Genomic DNA, 16,672 nt, shown 5'->3' with positions numbered 1-16,672 from the left:
CAATCAAAGCCACCAAACTGTTCTCTGACCAGCAGCCGAGGGCTACATCCCATATGGCGCTCTTTCTGTGGGGCGCCAGGTTCGCGGGTGACCGCTACGCTGCCTAAAGGGAAACCGCGAGACACGGTGACCTCACTACAACAATGCAGCACTTCTGAGGCCCTACTCCAGACAGATTGCGAGCAGCCATCTGCCCTTTCATTTCCTTTAAACTCTCACAGGGGTTTCAGTGTGGCAGGTAGTCCAGTTCCAAAAAGGATTTTGAGAAGTTAAATCAAAGAACTGGCCACTATAATTCTACTGAATTTTTCTTAAAAGGGGTATTCAAGACATTGAAAGCAAAACCATCTTCTCATATACCAAGTTTTCATTAAGTCATATAATGTATTTGAGTGTACATGAGTGTATGTTAACCAACAGATGATCCTCACAAAACCTGTCAAGAAAATCTCCTGGACATATTTAACTCCAAATCAAAACAAAAATAGGAAATTATATTTTGCATAAAAATAATGAAGCCTACATTTAGGAACTGTGAGACTGCATGGTGACATTATTTTCAGGACATTTAACTCCCTAAATTCTCATTACTGCAATGCATTCAGACGTTTCACTATTTCCATGGTTTTCAATAATAATTTTCATTACCGCAACACAATTTTTTTTTACTGTATTATAGTTAATACAAAATTTAATTTAGCAAAAATAAAAGGCATTGCCAAGGGAGTACTTATATGATGTATAAAAACTAATATTTTAAATAACCTATCTAAATATCTTTTTTCACTGCAGTAATGGGAATTGGGGGTTAAAATGTACCTGTCATTAAAATAATGTCACAATGTAAAAAAAAAAAAAAACTAAAAATAGGCTTCATTTTCTAAATGTAAAATTTTTTATTTGTTTGTATTTTCTTGACAGATTTCATGAAAAGCACCCCGATAATCTTTATAATTTTTCTTTTTTTATTCCTGTGTTACTTTAGAGCATCATAGCATGTTGTAATGGAGCAAAGTCACTGTCATTTCAAAATAAGAGTCCCTGGTGTGGTCAGGCTTGTTTATAGTATAAAAGTCCCACGTTATGCACCAAATCTTTATTTTTACTGTTTATTATTGGTATATAGGTTGAACAATCAACTGCATCTGTGATTTTATTTATTTTGGACTCTTGTAGCCTCTGTGTCTGTGCCTGTTCTAGTAAGGAAAGACTAAGATTTTAAAAACTATCGGCCGATTAATCGGTTTTCTGCAAAATCCAAAATCGGTCAACCACTACTTGGAATATAGTGCACAAGTCGTACGGCCTACTTTTATGGTGACTTTTTAGTCCTTTTTCGAGCTTGACAGAATAAATCACCCTCCTCTTTCATTGTATGGAAAAGAGCAGCTTAAACATTCTGCCTAACATCTCCTTTTGTGTTTCACGAAAGGAAGTCATATGGTTTGGAACAACATGAGGGTAAGTAAATGATGACAGAATTTTAATCAAACTTGTCAGCTAGAAATGATTGAAAGCATGTGCAGATGTTGTTTAGACTCTGACACTTTCCCTCGTTACAGTTCAGTGATGTGTTTGACATTTGGTAAATATTCTCATCCATTTCAAACATGAATCTTGCTTTAGCTAGCTTGTTTTATTACAGTTTGCTGTGCTTGTCTTGGGAGTATTTCAATTGATGCGCTAAGCTGAACACACACGCACAAACTAAACACTCCTCCACACAGCTTGTCTACGGCTGCTTGCCTTTGGGGCCAGAGCTTGTCTCAGAGTCTCGTAAATAAAGCCGTTTGGCCGCGTGTGGCCAGTCTTTAGTCCGCTAATGGAGAGATGGGGGGGGGAATAACAGCCTAGTAATGGCCCCTTGAGATGTGGCTGCGCTTACCTCACTGTCCAGGGATTTCATTAATGCTACAGCACAGAAGAGCATGAGAACCCTTCTTTCTTAATACACTATTAAAGAGAAAATTCACCCAAAAATGAACATTTAATGAAATGAAAAGCGTTTGGGCAAGGGGTTAGACTTTATGGTCAGGTTTTGCTTTAGAGTTTGGGAATGGGGTTATACTTAGAGGTTAAACTTGATAGATTTTCACAAAAAATTCCCTGTCAAGAAAATGTCCTGGTCCTATTCCATATATAAAATCAAGCCTATTTTAAGGCCAGAGAGATTTTTCCATCATGACATTAATTTAGTGACAGTTACGCATAATTCACCTCCCAATTCGCAATACCATAATGTGGAAAAAGATGGTCAATATGATATTCTCATTATCACAATTTGAAAAAAATATTTTAAATTATTTAACCCTTACATAAGAACTAATTACACAAGCAAACACAACAATGACTAAAGGTTTGCATAGCATGCAGACATGATTTTCACAGAATGAGTTTCATTCTGTGCCATTTGAGTCATCACTGAGCCTGTGTCATGTACTTGGTGCCATCTCCTGGTGGCCATATGCAACATTGTGCTTTGTTAGGATTATCATAAAACTAATAATATAAAACAGATAGTTCCAACTATATTCCGATTGGATTAGCCACATTCAAAGCCATCGTAAAATAGCTGAAATGCATCTGTAACCGCACATCAAATTAACACGTGTGTTTCGGACACGTCTAGTTTTGTATTTTCGCATTACTCCATGTTTTTATACAATGTTTTGTAGTCGTGCTTATTAATATCCATGTTTAAACATATCTACACTACGGCAAATTCTCTACCATTTATGTATTTCTACCATCATACCACCCAGTCCTAGTGCTATAATTGAACTGATTTATTTTTAACACATATTTATGGAGTACAGGCAATATACTCCTAATCTATCCAAATCCTGAATTGCTGATAGTTCTCCAAATAAGGAAAATTCCCTGACCATTTACTTACCCTCATGCCATCGAAGATGTGTGACTTTCTTTCTTCGATTTTCAGAGGACTATTTCAGCTCTCTAGGTCCATACAATGCAAGTCAACAGGGTACAGAACTTTGAAGCTAAAAACAGCACATAAAGACAGCATAAAAGTAATCCACAAGACTCCAGTGGTTTAATCCATGTCTTCAGAAGAGAAATGATAGGTGTGGGTGAGAAACAGATCAATATTTAAGTCCTTTTTTACTATAAATCTCCACTTTCACTTTCACATTCTTCTTTTGTTTTTGGTGAACTGATTTATATGTGCATATCGCCACCTACTGGGCAGGGAGGAGAATTTATAGTCAAAAAGAACTTCAATATTGATCTGTTACTCACTCACACCTATCATATCACTTCTGAAGACATGATTTTAACCACTGGAGTCGTATGGATTAATTTATGCAGCCGTAATGTGCTTTTTTGAGCTTCAAAGTTCTGGACCCTGTTGACTTGCATTGTATGGACCTACAGAGCTCAAATATTGTTATGAAAATCTTTGTGTTCAGCAGAAGAAAGAAAGTCATACACATCTGGGATGGCATGAGGGCGAGTAAATGATGAGGGAATTTCCTTTTTTGGATGAACTATTCCTTTAAGCAAGAATTATGATTCTTATGAAGCACCGAAAAGGGTAAAATGGGTTAGCACACACAAAACACTGGGTGGAAATATCTGACTAACACCAAGCTATCAGTTTTCCGTTCGGAAGACTTTTATTTTATTGGCTGCCGTTATTAAAAAGCACACATTGCTGGCCACCATGTTTATGTGTAACACAAACCACCCGCCATGGTGGGCTCAACTTTCCACATGACAGCCTCCGAGAGGAGAAAGCCACCTTTCATGCCAGCTTGTGTGGAACTCTCCCACCTAAAACCCCCGACTTATGTGAAATCGACCCCCTGCATTCAGACATTTGCCCCATCAGTTCCAAATGTCTCCAACCGACCCCTCCCCCACCTCTACTGCCGCTACCCTCCAGGTCTACCAGACCCTTCACCCCCTGAGCGGTGCCCCGAGAAACGGGTCAGGGACGGGGACAGCTGGTGGACCTCCCAGAAGCCATCTTATGAGGGACAAGGGGTGAGGTGAACGGTCAGACGACACTCAGTTCCAAGGTAACACATCTGGCCTGCACGAAGTGGGGGGTATGGGTGGTACGACCAAAATAATATATCACAGTACAAGTACTTTCATATCACAACATAATTGTTTTTGCTGAAAATTACCAACCAAACATTAGGTAACCAAGTATTAAAGGAATGTTCCGGGTTCAATATGAGTTAAGCTTGATCGACTGCATTTGTGGCATAATATTGATTAGATGGCATTAAAATCCCAACGAGCCACCGTTGATGAGAAAGCAGCAGAAAACCAGCGGTACACCAATATTGCAATGATCTTGTATTCTAAACAGTGCAACATCTCACATCTTAACATTTCACTAGAACAAACCTCTCCTTTGATTTGAAATATTAAACTTACTGATTATTTTACTTTCATTATAAGCATCCCTTGTAAGCGTATTACTGTACGCTTGCTTTCCTTTCGTTTTTACAAGCTGAAGTCAAAACTAGATATTAAAATTTTCTGGAGAAAACGTGAACAGTGTTTCCACGTGCAAAACTAACTGCCACAATGCTGGGGTGTTGGGGGTGGTTGACAGGTCACCGATGTACTGTACAGTTGCTTGGGTGTTCTGGGTGGTTGCTAGGGCATTTCTACGATGTTCTGGATTGTTGCTATGAGGAGTCCATTCTGAAATTTCTATGGCATTCTGGTCTCTAGATATGCAGTTCCATTTGGTGACGGTACGTGGTGGAGAAATTCAGCGTTAAATAGTTTATTCTGTTAGAAGCTCTAAACTTTTAACCTTTAGACACAGTTAGTTGCAAATGTCAAAACTCCTGGCTTACATTGTTGAGGACAGTCAGTGAATGATATATGGCTTTATCAAAGAAACCTGTTAAGAAATTTCCTGCTTATTTTCCCTCGGGTGGTTAGCATGTGTAAACTTGTCCGAGCGGCAGAGAGGTGGAAAATGAATGCTTATTCCAGAGAACTAATTTGTTTAGTTTGTATACAATCCAGCTTTTTCAGTCAGCACCTTTAGAAATCGAATATGAGAGAGAGAATTTAGTTAATCCTCAATAAAAACCTCATAATCATTATTTATATGAATATTTAACTGTTATGCATGTTGTGACATTGCGAGTTCATTGCTGGTAGGACTTCGGCGTTAAGTGGTTCTAGACTGTTAACTGCTCTATTCCTAATGAAATTAGTGTCGTAAAACCAATTAAAACAGTATTAACATTAGGGCTGGGGCGGTGTGACGGTAAATATATTGTGCTATGTAGATATTTTTGTGCAGCTAGATCAGTGGCCAGGACTGATTTATGTGAGATTTGTTATGAATAATCATATTATTTGGTTTGCATTCATCAAGTTACAGTGAGGCACTTACAATGCAGTCGTGTGTCAGTAAATCAGTGTGCGGGTACCGAATTAAGTTTGTGCTCTGTACTACCGGTACTGTAGAATCACTGGCATCATTACATCTTTTTTATTTTAGTACCGACTTGGTACCGAAGTACCGGTACTTTTGTCAACACTAGAGACAACTAAAAGTAAACCATTCAGAGATGAATTTTCTTGAAATCTGTAAACACCGTGTCTCTGTGGCGCTATATAAATTCCTGTTTTTGTTTTGAGCAGCCTGTTTAGACCCGGCCCAACAATGTTACTCGACCAATGGCGTGAGTTGGGAGCGGGACTATCTCTTTGTTTGATCAATGGCAGAAAAGTGGTGTATTCAGAAAGCGGTTTTGATAACACTGTTTATTTTTGCAATTCCATTCGGTAGCGCTAGTGTCGCAGAAATTACATCAGCTTTTATTCACTGGATTATGCAAATATAGATTTTAACACATGGTTATTTAATAAATTAAATGTTTGGGTTGAATTGAATGACCAGTACAAATAACCTATATATATCATAATTTGATATAGCATTTATTAATCATACTGTGGGGTTATTCCATGCCAAATCAACCAAATTTCAGAGACTTCCCCAGCTGAATTTTTGATTTTGTTAATAATTTTTTGAACTGGGGGCCTGGGTTGCTCAGCGAGTATTGACGCTGACTACCACCCCTGGAGCCACGAGTTCGAATCCAGGGTGTGCTGAGTGACTCCAGCCAGGTCTCCTAAGCAACCAAATTGGCCCGGTTGCTAGGGAGGGTAGAGTGGTCTTCGTGGTCGCTATAATGTGTGGTTCTCGCTCTCGGTTGGGCGTGTGGTGAGTTGTGCGTGGATTGTGCGTCCATTGATTTCTAGACAGTGTTCAAAATTACAAAACGTTGTGCAAATCAGACAAGCGTACCATGACGATTTTAAAAAAGTAGACCATTGAAAATGTGTAACATTTAACAGTTAACGTATGGAGCCACATTGAGAGCAGATTAAATATGAAGATACAAAAATGAAAGTTTGTTCTGAAAAATGATATAAAAGGATATTAAAATGTCTTTAATACATCTGGAGTTATAGTCACTTCAACTTTTGAAAAACGCAGTAAAGTGTTTTTTTCTTATTTTTGATCTATCATCATTGGCATATAATACAACTGATTTAAGAAATAGACCTACATATCTCTGTGTAAAATAATGGCGCTGCAACCTTTCTAAGGCTATTTTTTTTTTTTACCTGTAGTTTTGCTCTTAAATCATAGGTGAAAATGTTTATTTTGACCCCCCTCTACAAAATAATGCATTACTCATATGATTTAATATTTTGGCTTTGATAATCATTTATGTATGTCTTTCACCAGTAAAAACAATGATCCAAGTCCATGATGCTCGTGTGTGTGTGTGTGTGTGTGTGTGTGTGTGTGTGTGTGTGTCCATACATAAATGAAGTAATGATTTTTAAATTCTAATAATGCAAAAAGTTTTCTGTTATGGTTAAGTTTACGGTGTGTGTTAGGGATAGTTTATAATAATTGTAGTTTGATTCATATAAAAACGATAGAAGTCTAGGATATATCCCCATTTAAATTGCTGAGCAAACGTGTGTGTACGTGTGTGTGTGGCTTTAAGTAGATATAAGGACTAAAGGATGGCAATGGCTGAAGAAACAGCTGCCGTTTGCTGAAAGAATGAGACTATAGGGGGTGTTGGATGACAGAGAGTACTTTACTTTAGTGTGTGTGAGTGTGAGTGTGAGTGTGTGTGTGTGTGTGGGGAGGGGTCCACAAACTAATTAAAAGGGAACAGCAAAAGTGTGTTGCTTCCTACTCACTCATAGACACACACACACACACACACACACACACACACACACACACACACACACACACACACACAATATTTAGTTGCATTTGCAAAGGCATGCTTACACATTAAGTAATAAGCTACAGTGTAAGTGTTAAACTTCAGTGTGTAAGTTGTCCTGCACTGTTTGTGCTACAGACATGAATTGTACCTAAAATCATGCGGCTTGTTGAGGAGAGGTGTGCTATTTCTTTTCCAAGTTATCAGACTTACAATTTTTGCCGCAAAAAATTAACTGGACTTATAAGGAGGTATCCCTGGATGAGCTCTTTTCACTTGTGCCAGTAAGCAACTACCAAGTAACCACCCAGAACACCTCCGTAGCAATGCCTTGGAGACTACCCACAACTCCCTAGCATCTTGGTGGCAAGCTTTGCACAGACAAGCGCCACTTAAAAATCTAGTTTATATCTGCAGAAAACAGCTGTGAATAAAGAGCGTAAGAACGTTTTTACCTCAAACGCAAAATATAATGACAACAGCCAGTGATTTCAAAACTCAGATGGACTCAAACCACCTGAAAATGTAAAAACTAGGCCAGTTTCTTTGAACTAGGGCTGCAACTAACGATTATTTTGATAATCGATTAATCTTCGATTATTTCTTCGATTAATCGGATAAATACGTACAGGTTTGGTTCAATTTACAGTACTGAATTCACGATTCTATACTCTCACAAAACTTTGAACAAAGCCTGAATCATTTTATTATTATTATTATTACTGTCAGGACATATGCAAATAGTTCATTTCCTTTACTTGTAAAACTTAACAAAAAGTACTGTTCATTAAAGAGTAAAATGATGCACTGGGGATGGAGTGGGACTAAAAATCAGTCCAGCAGAGGGTAATGGTGAAACCAGAATAGAAATATTAATAATTCTGCCCTGCTGAAAAATACATAATTATGTTAGATACAAATGCTTGTGCACCGTCACTGATTACATACATTTTAAGCATTTTAAATTAATATTGTAGGTTTTAAAATATAAATATATAATAAGTATTGTCACTGATTACATGTTTCTAAACTATTCTTTTCAAAACTATGTGTATGTTTATCCAGTAAAATAATGTTTGCCATGGTATAAATTTACTGGTGAAATCAGACATTACATTATCAGGAGGACTATCAAATATCAGGACCCTTATAATTATTATACATCATATTCAGCATTTCATACAGTTTATTATAGTACAATTATCCGTAAATGCAGTGCAGATTCACTCTTAAGCTGATAATAGCATTGCTGTTCATTGTATAATGCGCTCAACACTTCCAAATCTGGCACACTGACAGAGATTCTCCATGTTCGTCGCAAATATCCAACTAATCGATAATGAAATTCAATGTCAATGATTTCTATTATCGATAATTATCAATTTTATCGATTAGTTGTTGCAGCCCTACTTTGAACTTCGCACTCATATTACTACATGAAGTTCGATTGTAAGCATTGTTATTGTTTCAGGACTGTATAGCAACATGAAGCTCAGTTTGATCAAAGTGAGGCATTTATGTAAAGTTTGGACCCAAGACCGTAATAATTCTCCTAGTGCATTCTTTTAAAATCAAATCAACATTCAACAGAGCTGTACTCTAAGGCACTAATCCGATTTCATTTTCTAAAGTCTTGGTTTTCCAAAATATGTGATTATGGAGAGCGTTTTCAAAAGTCTTTGTTTTCGAGCCTGGGTAGCTCAGTGGTAAAATACGCTGCCTACCACCCCTGGAGTTCCCCAGTTCGCTAGTCGAATCCCAGGGCGTGCTGAGTGACTCCAGCCAGGTCTCTTAAGCAACCAAATTGGCCTGGTTGCTAGGGAGGGTAGAGTCACATGGGGTAACCTCCATGTGGTCGCTATAATGTTGGTCGTTCTCGGTGGGGCGCGTGGTGAGTTGAGCGTGGTTGCCGCGGTGGATGGCGTGAAGCCTCCACACGCGCTATGTCTCCGTGGCAACGCGCTCAGCAAGCCACGTGATAAGATGTGCGGGTTGACCGTCTCAGACGTGGAGGCAACTGGGATTTGTCCTCCACCACCCGGACTGAGGCGAATCATTATGTGACCACAAGGACTTAGAGCGCACTGGGAATTGGGCATTCCAAATTGGGAGAAAAAGGGGAAAAAATCCAAAAAATAAAAATAAAATCTTTGTTTTTAGTGGAGGAAAACTCCATTTCAGTGTGGATGAGAGGCGTAAACGTTGCAAAATTTCCAACGAAAACGTATTAATGTGGCCCGACTGTCCTGTCCTAGTGTTCCACAATTCATAACGAAAGCCTGTTTCCGTTTTCCGGTTTCCAGTATTTTCACTTGCATCAGTGTGTGATGTTTAGCGTGAAATTGTTAAAATTGTCAAATAAAAACATGTTGCTCCATAGTACAGAGTCACGATGTCCATCTTTTGACAGTGCTTCACCCGAGTGGATAGATGACATAAAGCTGATGTGAGGTGATATCATTAACTATTTTCAGATGTTATGAAAGCCAACAACTGCACAGGTTGAGAAATTTACTCCAAATAACACTTAAAATTGTTGCTGTTCTCCATCTGAATCGCTAGTGTTGGTTGCTTTCAAATAGCTTCTTATGGAGACGGAAACAGAAATCAGTCCATCGGCAATCAGAATCATAATGATACAGTGGTTGCTTAGGAAAACTGTGGATAGATTTGAAAAAAAATCGAACTACATATTTCTTTTACATTTTTCAGAACTTCCAAAACAAAAACAGCAACAGAAACATCAAGAACATATAATGAAGCATTTTCAGAAAAGTCTGAAGTAGAGGTCAACTGATAGTGGATTTTTCTGACAGGATAACTGAGGTGGTGAAAAGGGCCGATAACCGATTAATCGGCCGATAGTTTTTAAAATCAATTTATTGAATGTTAAAACATTTTCTTAGTCTTTCCTTACTGTGATGGGCACTGACACAGAGGCTGCAAGAGTCCAAAATGAGTAAAATCCCAGATGCAGCTTTATTGTGCAACCAAAATCCCAATAATAACCAGGGGGGGGAATTGTGCATAACGTGGGTGTTTTAACTATAAACAAGCCAAAAAGACACTGGGACTCTTATTTTGAAATGTCTATGCCTCCAAACAAAACATGCACTCTTACAATCATCGACAATGTATTACAATAGTAACTCAACAGAGTTTACTTGCCAATTGTCCAGTATTCCGGTGTTATAAAATACTTGCTTCCTTATCTCTAGCAACACTGTCAGTCAAAATCAACAATCAATAAAGGTTCCCGTGTGGTCCCGGGTTGGCTCGGTTCTGTGTGGATTTTCGGAAAGTCAATGCGGTGTCTAAATTTGATCCGTATCCGATGTTGACGAACTGCTAGATCGGTTAGGTACGGCTCGCTTTTATTCGACACTGGATTTGACAAAGGGATATTGGCAGATTCCCTTGACTCCCATGTCCTGTGAAAAAAATACATTTTCCACTCCATTTAGATTACACCAGTTTGTAACCCTTCCTTTCAGTTTGTTTGGGGTCCCAACTACGTTTCAGCGGCTCATGGACAGAATCCTCCACCCATACACTGCGTATGCCGTTGCCTATCTGGATGACATCATCATTGACATGACATTTTTGTGGAACACTGAAAAGTGCTCTAATAAAAGATGAGAGGAGGAAATTTGTTGGCTCCTACTTCCTCATTTCAGGAGAGTAACAAAAACCTATTACAGAGTCTTTTTTTAAATAATATTTTGTATGAACAATCGTGATTTAGTCCATAAACAGTGATGATGACAGTGACTTGGCTCCATTACAATCATCTATATGTAAATATTCAACAAATTAAGCTTTTTAAAGTCTAAATATATATACAAGGGTGAAGGGTTTTGGCCAAAGAGGAAAATGGAGGAAAAAAACAAAACTATTGGCAACGATCGTTGTTGATTTTTTTCCGATAAACAATAGTTCCATAAAGCAACTATCGGCACTGATTAATTGGTAAAACCGATATATCGGTCAACCTCTAGTCTGAAGCAGTGTCAGAAATTAATTTTTTCATTAAGGGGCAATATTTGCCCCCTGGATTTGATTTTCAGGGGCATTTTTTTTAACCTTTATGAGGGTAATTTTGTTTCCAACCATAAAATAAAAACAGTGTGTCATTTGTTTATATCAAATACTTCAATTTAATCAATTCATTAATACAAATTCTCAAGATTGAGAATTTATGAACTATTACCCTTAAAATTAAATCAACATCAACTATGAGATAATTCACAAGTTCACTGGTTCATATAGTCCTGAAGCGGATTAAGGTAAACGGATTTGGAGAGCTGTCCATATCGGAGTGGCTCGGACACAGGAGTGGGCTTAAGCTCTAAGACCCCCCCACCCCTGGACTATCTGACTAAAGCAAGAAACAGAATGACAATTTTGAAATAATAATTTGTATAGGCGTTATGAAATTTAAAATGTGGAGATTGGGAGGTGGAGGGATGCTGAAAGAACTGTAACCGCTGGGAGGGAAGCAGCTCTTTGCTATGCGCAATGCATAATTTAATTTAATTTAAACCGACTGATCTCAGTTCAGAAGACTCTGTGCTGTCAGTAAAGGGTTAAACTTTTGACATACGGAGTCATGTGACAAAACAACATGGTGCTGATCACAGCGGAGTTTGTCTTTGGGAGGAACGCCAACAAAACTACATCTGGTAAGAAACCTAATTAAGTTTTTACACTGCAACCTGTTTGAGTCAAATGATTAATGTCTCTAGTTTCATCCGATATACCATTTTTTAAATTTGAGCGATTTATCGCAAAACGCCAGGATGATAAACACAATGTACACTAATGTGTACTTTAGCAAATTTTTTCCTTAGAAATCCTATATTTACTGTACATTATCAAATTGAGAATCAATGGGTTCATCCAAAAGCTGAAAAATTTAGCCTTCAGAGGATTTATATGGAGTTAGGATGAAAATAAGGTGCATTTCGAACTGTTCTGAGACCAGTGCAGACAGACAGAACACTGGAGGTTAAGTCATTCACTAAATAGGGAGCAAGGGAGCATCCTATAGCTCTCTATGCAGTTAAGTGCATTCACTCCTAAAATCTGATCAAAAGTTCAGTTTCAGGCTGCAGATGATGTTTGGATCACTCAACATGTTTGACAGACATGTGACAATGATAATCAGTACATAGATTCACAATTTATAATGTATCATTTTATTTTAACATGGATGGCAGTGATTGGATGACATTACTTTGAATCAGAATTAATTATGCTAATTTCTGGTGTAATGTCTGTAAAGTCTCAAAAATATGAATAACATGAAACTTTTTTTTTTGTTTGTTTATTAGATGCTACTAGTTACAAATCAAAAAGGGAAATGGAAAATGCACACAGCACTCATGTTCAGGCTCAGGAGTATATATCCTAGATATATGATTGGCAGGCCAAGATAAACAAGCTCCTCACAAACTTACGTTTGGAACTTCATTATGTATAACTAGGACTATAATAGAATTCATCACAGGGGAATTTTTTGCTCCCAGATTTTGGGCATTTATGTCACTCATCTCACTCTTCTGATATCCTTTAATCTACTGTAAATCTATTGTTTTTTTTCACCCATTTTATCATTAAAAGGCAAAAAACTATATCATATCTTTAGTAAAAACAGCGCGTAAAATGTTATACTTAGGGGTAGGGGTATTTTTAAATCACTAAATAAATAATATATTTTAAATATATTAATAAAAAATCTTTGACCCAGCTTTTATTTCTTTTACCTGAGAAGTCAAAAATTCCTCGAAGAAAACTTCAGAATTCTGACTGCACGATGATGTGGCAAAGTGTAAACTTTGACAACGGCTTTGCGCTACCAATCACATTCACTTGCGCAAGCCTCCCGAGACTTTGGGAATACCTCTATGGGCACTGGCTAAATATTTAGCTCATTACGACCAAGGTTATCTTCCATCTGGAGTCTGGAAGCAGAGGATCGGTTGACTATTCAAAGCAGAACCTGAGATCAAGGCCTTCAGCCTCACCCTAAAACCGAGGGGTTAACACTGGCCGGCCCGTAATGAAACGAGCGCTGATAAACTCAGGAAGAGCCGTGCTTCCTATGAAAATATTTATCATTCCACAAACCTTTGGCTTCAGAGGACTTTAGGAATTAATTCGTGTTTTCTTAGGAGGGGGCGTTTGGGCTGCTCAGGATGGGGAACTCAACCCTTTCTTTGGCTCCACGGGCCGGAATTCTGCAGCTTATTCACAATTTATTAGGGTTAGTAATCAGAACCATGTCGGGAAGAGGGGTCTAAGAGAAGGAAGAATGGGCTCAAAATGGGACCTGATGTTATTATAGACAGAAAACGAGAGCGTTAAATCAAACTTGCCTCCGTGCACATGACCTTTGGTGTGCTTCTAACATTTTTCCAATGATGTCTATGTAGGTACAAAGAATCAAAATCAGAGTTGAGGATTTTTAGTTTGATTTAGAAGCTTTTAAAGATATCAAAGGTAAAAACAGTTCCATCATATGCAAAACCAGGTGTTCTATAATGAATAAAGTATATTAGAAATACTATGAAGTTTATCAGCGTTGAGTGTCGACTTGCCAAAATGACTGGAGTCAATTCGAAATCGAGAATAATATATACACTTTCTCTTAAAATGCTTATTATTGGGTTTACTGATAAATATATACAAAACAAAGATGAACTTACACAGTGAAAGACAAACTGTGCAAAGTTTTAGGTGCTCTAGACAAGTGGATAGTGCCAACAAAGTAGGTTAAATTCATTCTTTTGTTGACTATGCATTTTGTTAATCTCAGAAAGCAGGCTAATTACATTCAGATTAGTGACCAATTTAGTTATTAATGTATTTAAAGACAGAAATAAAACAATAATTAAAAATCAGTTATGCATATCAGTTTCCAGACACTTAAAAGTAATCGTATCGGTCTTAAAAAAGCAATGTTGTTCGATCTTAAAAGTCAAAATTGTCATGATAGTGGTAGAAATATTGCACTGGAGTTTAGGATCTATACAACATCTGCAAGAAATGACTTTTTTTTTTTTTGCATGTCAATGTCGAATTCATGATCTCTAAACTGAAGTGTTGTGGAAGTGGATTGTTAGTAGTTTAAAAATTGTGGAACGGTGACCCGAGTTCTCGTGAAATAAAGCAGTGAACGCATTGAGACGGGGGTTGTGAGAGGCTGAATGCTTCTCTTCGAAAAATGCTTAGCAAGGCACCCTAAAATTAGCTTTTCACATGAATACATATATTTGCACAGACTCCCACTACTATAAATAAAAGCAAAAATGTGTAAATACATTGAATTAGGAATTTGTGGTTCATTCTGGGACTTTCTACACTCAGAATTATTTTTAAACAGCACCAGATTAGGATTCTTTGGCTTGTATTGATACCAGAACACTTTGTGCTAAATAACGTTTTTACATTTCCTAAAGATCCATGGTTTGAAAGCAAAGCAGTTAAGAACCTTAAACTAAAAGAAACATTTTTGATTCAATCAGTTCTTAAGGTAAAGATGATTCTAAAGTGAACTCCTAATATCATTTAAGAACCTTTAAGGAGGTATCCTTGTTAAGTCAGACTGAATTCAAATAATAATAATGTCCATTTCCCAATCAAATAACAACATTGCAGCATATTTTGAATATCAGAAAATTTGCTTAATATTTCACGTTTTCCCGAATGATTTTATGATGTCACTGTGTTGTGCGTACTGAGATATAAACAAAAATATGAATAATATTCATTGTCACTTGTATATGTTTTACTATCTAACCCAAGAATCTTACAGACACACAATGAGAGGTTTTCAGTAAAGAATAAATTCAGTAAAGTTACACTGACACCATTATGATCATCTGAATGATATTCAAATCAGTCAATAAATCAAATCTATAATCACATTGCTGTATCTTGAGTGTTTCATGAAATCTGTCTAAAAAAATGGCTTTTTAAGATTAGTCACCAATTCTTTAGCTTACAAAGCATTTTTTATTTTGTATTATATTGTCAGTGGAGGTAATCGTCTAAACAAACTTCAAATGAACTTTTTATTTGCTAATTATTATTTTAGAAACCATCTATGTATTGCCACTTTCAAGAACCCAGAAATCAATTCACTGCTCTTAAGAACCTATAATGTGACATCAATACAGTTTTTTCATCTCCAAAGAACCCTAGAGAAAAAACTTTCTGCTTTAGTTGTTGATATTATAAAGATTGTGCAGAACATTTCATTTTAAAATCAATGACACATTTGGAGTGTTTGCCATGAATCTGGCTACTTGAAAATGCACCATGACTTCAAATTAAATTGTAGTTTTGTACATTTAAATGTAGGCCTACTTTAATTCTGTTTGTATAAAGTGTTCTGCAATCTGGCTAAAATACGAATAATTATGCCAAAGTGAAATTAGTATTCTTTGTTTGGTCTTAGAGGACACTGTATACAATACACACTCTTAATATTGTATTATTTGGTCTGATCTACATGTGAAAGGTATGGATCTTTAAACGTGCTTTTTAATCCTTAAATATTGACGTTTATTAACATCAAATTACTTTAGCAAACCGCACAGATGAGTCCTGATGCGTCCTTGATATATAAATATATACGAGATATAGTCTGTAATATAATATAAAGATAGGAAATAATAACTTTTTGTTATATTTTCTCATAGTATATAACATCAATAGCCTTCACGCCTCAGTGACTGAAACAAGTTTGCACTTACCATATCTGAAGAAAAGCAATTTAAAAATAAATCGGGTTTCTGTTCAGAATAGTTGCCGCTCCATCCTCTGTGATGATGTTAAATCGAGAAGTGACCCGTTAATTTCACTGTTGATCAAAGCGCCGACAAACAGATACAGTAACAGTAATGACGCATTCCGACGCGACTTTAAACTTCAAACTTTAGTTTAAAATTTTAAAAGTAGCCCGCTGTGAGCGCGCGGTTACATTCACTGTCAGCTGTAGCGTTTGTGTTCTTGCTCCCTGCGTGTGTGCTAAAGTGCGCACTAATGTGAAGAAACGTGAAATAAATGAGCGACCTGAGGTTCCTCCTCCTCCTCACGCGCGTGTCGAGCTGCACCACAATGGGTCCATCCCTACTGTATGTGTGTGTGTGTGTGTGTGTGTGTGTGTGTGTTTGTGTGTGTGTTTGCTTTGAGGGATTTTTGGAATTTAGATAGATAGATAGATTTTTTTCCAAATGCAAAAACAAAAAGATTAGGAGTAGGGTTTGTCTCTAGTATAAGTATAATTCGCTCTATATAAAATATTTTAGTACTTTATTAAATATAATAAATAAAACTATCATTAAAATGATACAACTATAATTAAAACCTGTATACCAAGTTAAGAGTGTAAAATTGAACCTTTATTA

At 37.0% G+C, this 16,672-nt stretch overlaps 1 protein-coding gene across 1 annotated transcript in view; it reads right to left on the bottom strand.

Moving 5' to 3' along the window:
- Positions 1-16,341, bottom strand: part of eya2 (EYA transcriptional coactivator and phosphatase 2) — a 56,196-nt gene extending 39,855 nt beyond the window's left edge. The window contains exon 1 of the mRNA XM_051706618.1: positions 16,019-16,341. The gene's annotated coding sequence lies outside the window, so the exon portion shown is untranslated. The remainder of the gene's footprint in view (positions 1-16,018) is intronic.
- Positions 16,342-16,672: the final 331 nt, after the last annotated feature.

Source organism: Myxocyprinus asiaticus, chromosome 9 (assembly GCF_019703515.2).
Source record: "Myxocyprinus asiaticus isolate MX2 ecotype Aquarium Trade chromosome 9, UBuf_Myxa_2, whole genome shotgun sequence".
In the NCBI taxonomy this organism is placed as follows: domain Eukaryota; kingdom Metazoa; phylum Chordata; class Actinopteri; order Cypriniformes; family Catostomidae; genus Myxocyprinus; species Myxocyprinus asiaticus.
Note: the sequence above shows the minus strand (reverse complement) of the source record. Positions and strands in the feature narration are given on the sequence as shown.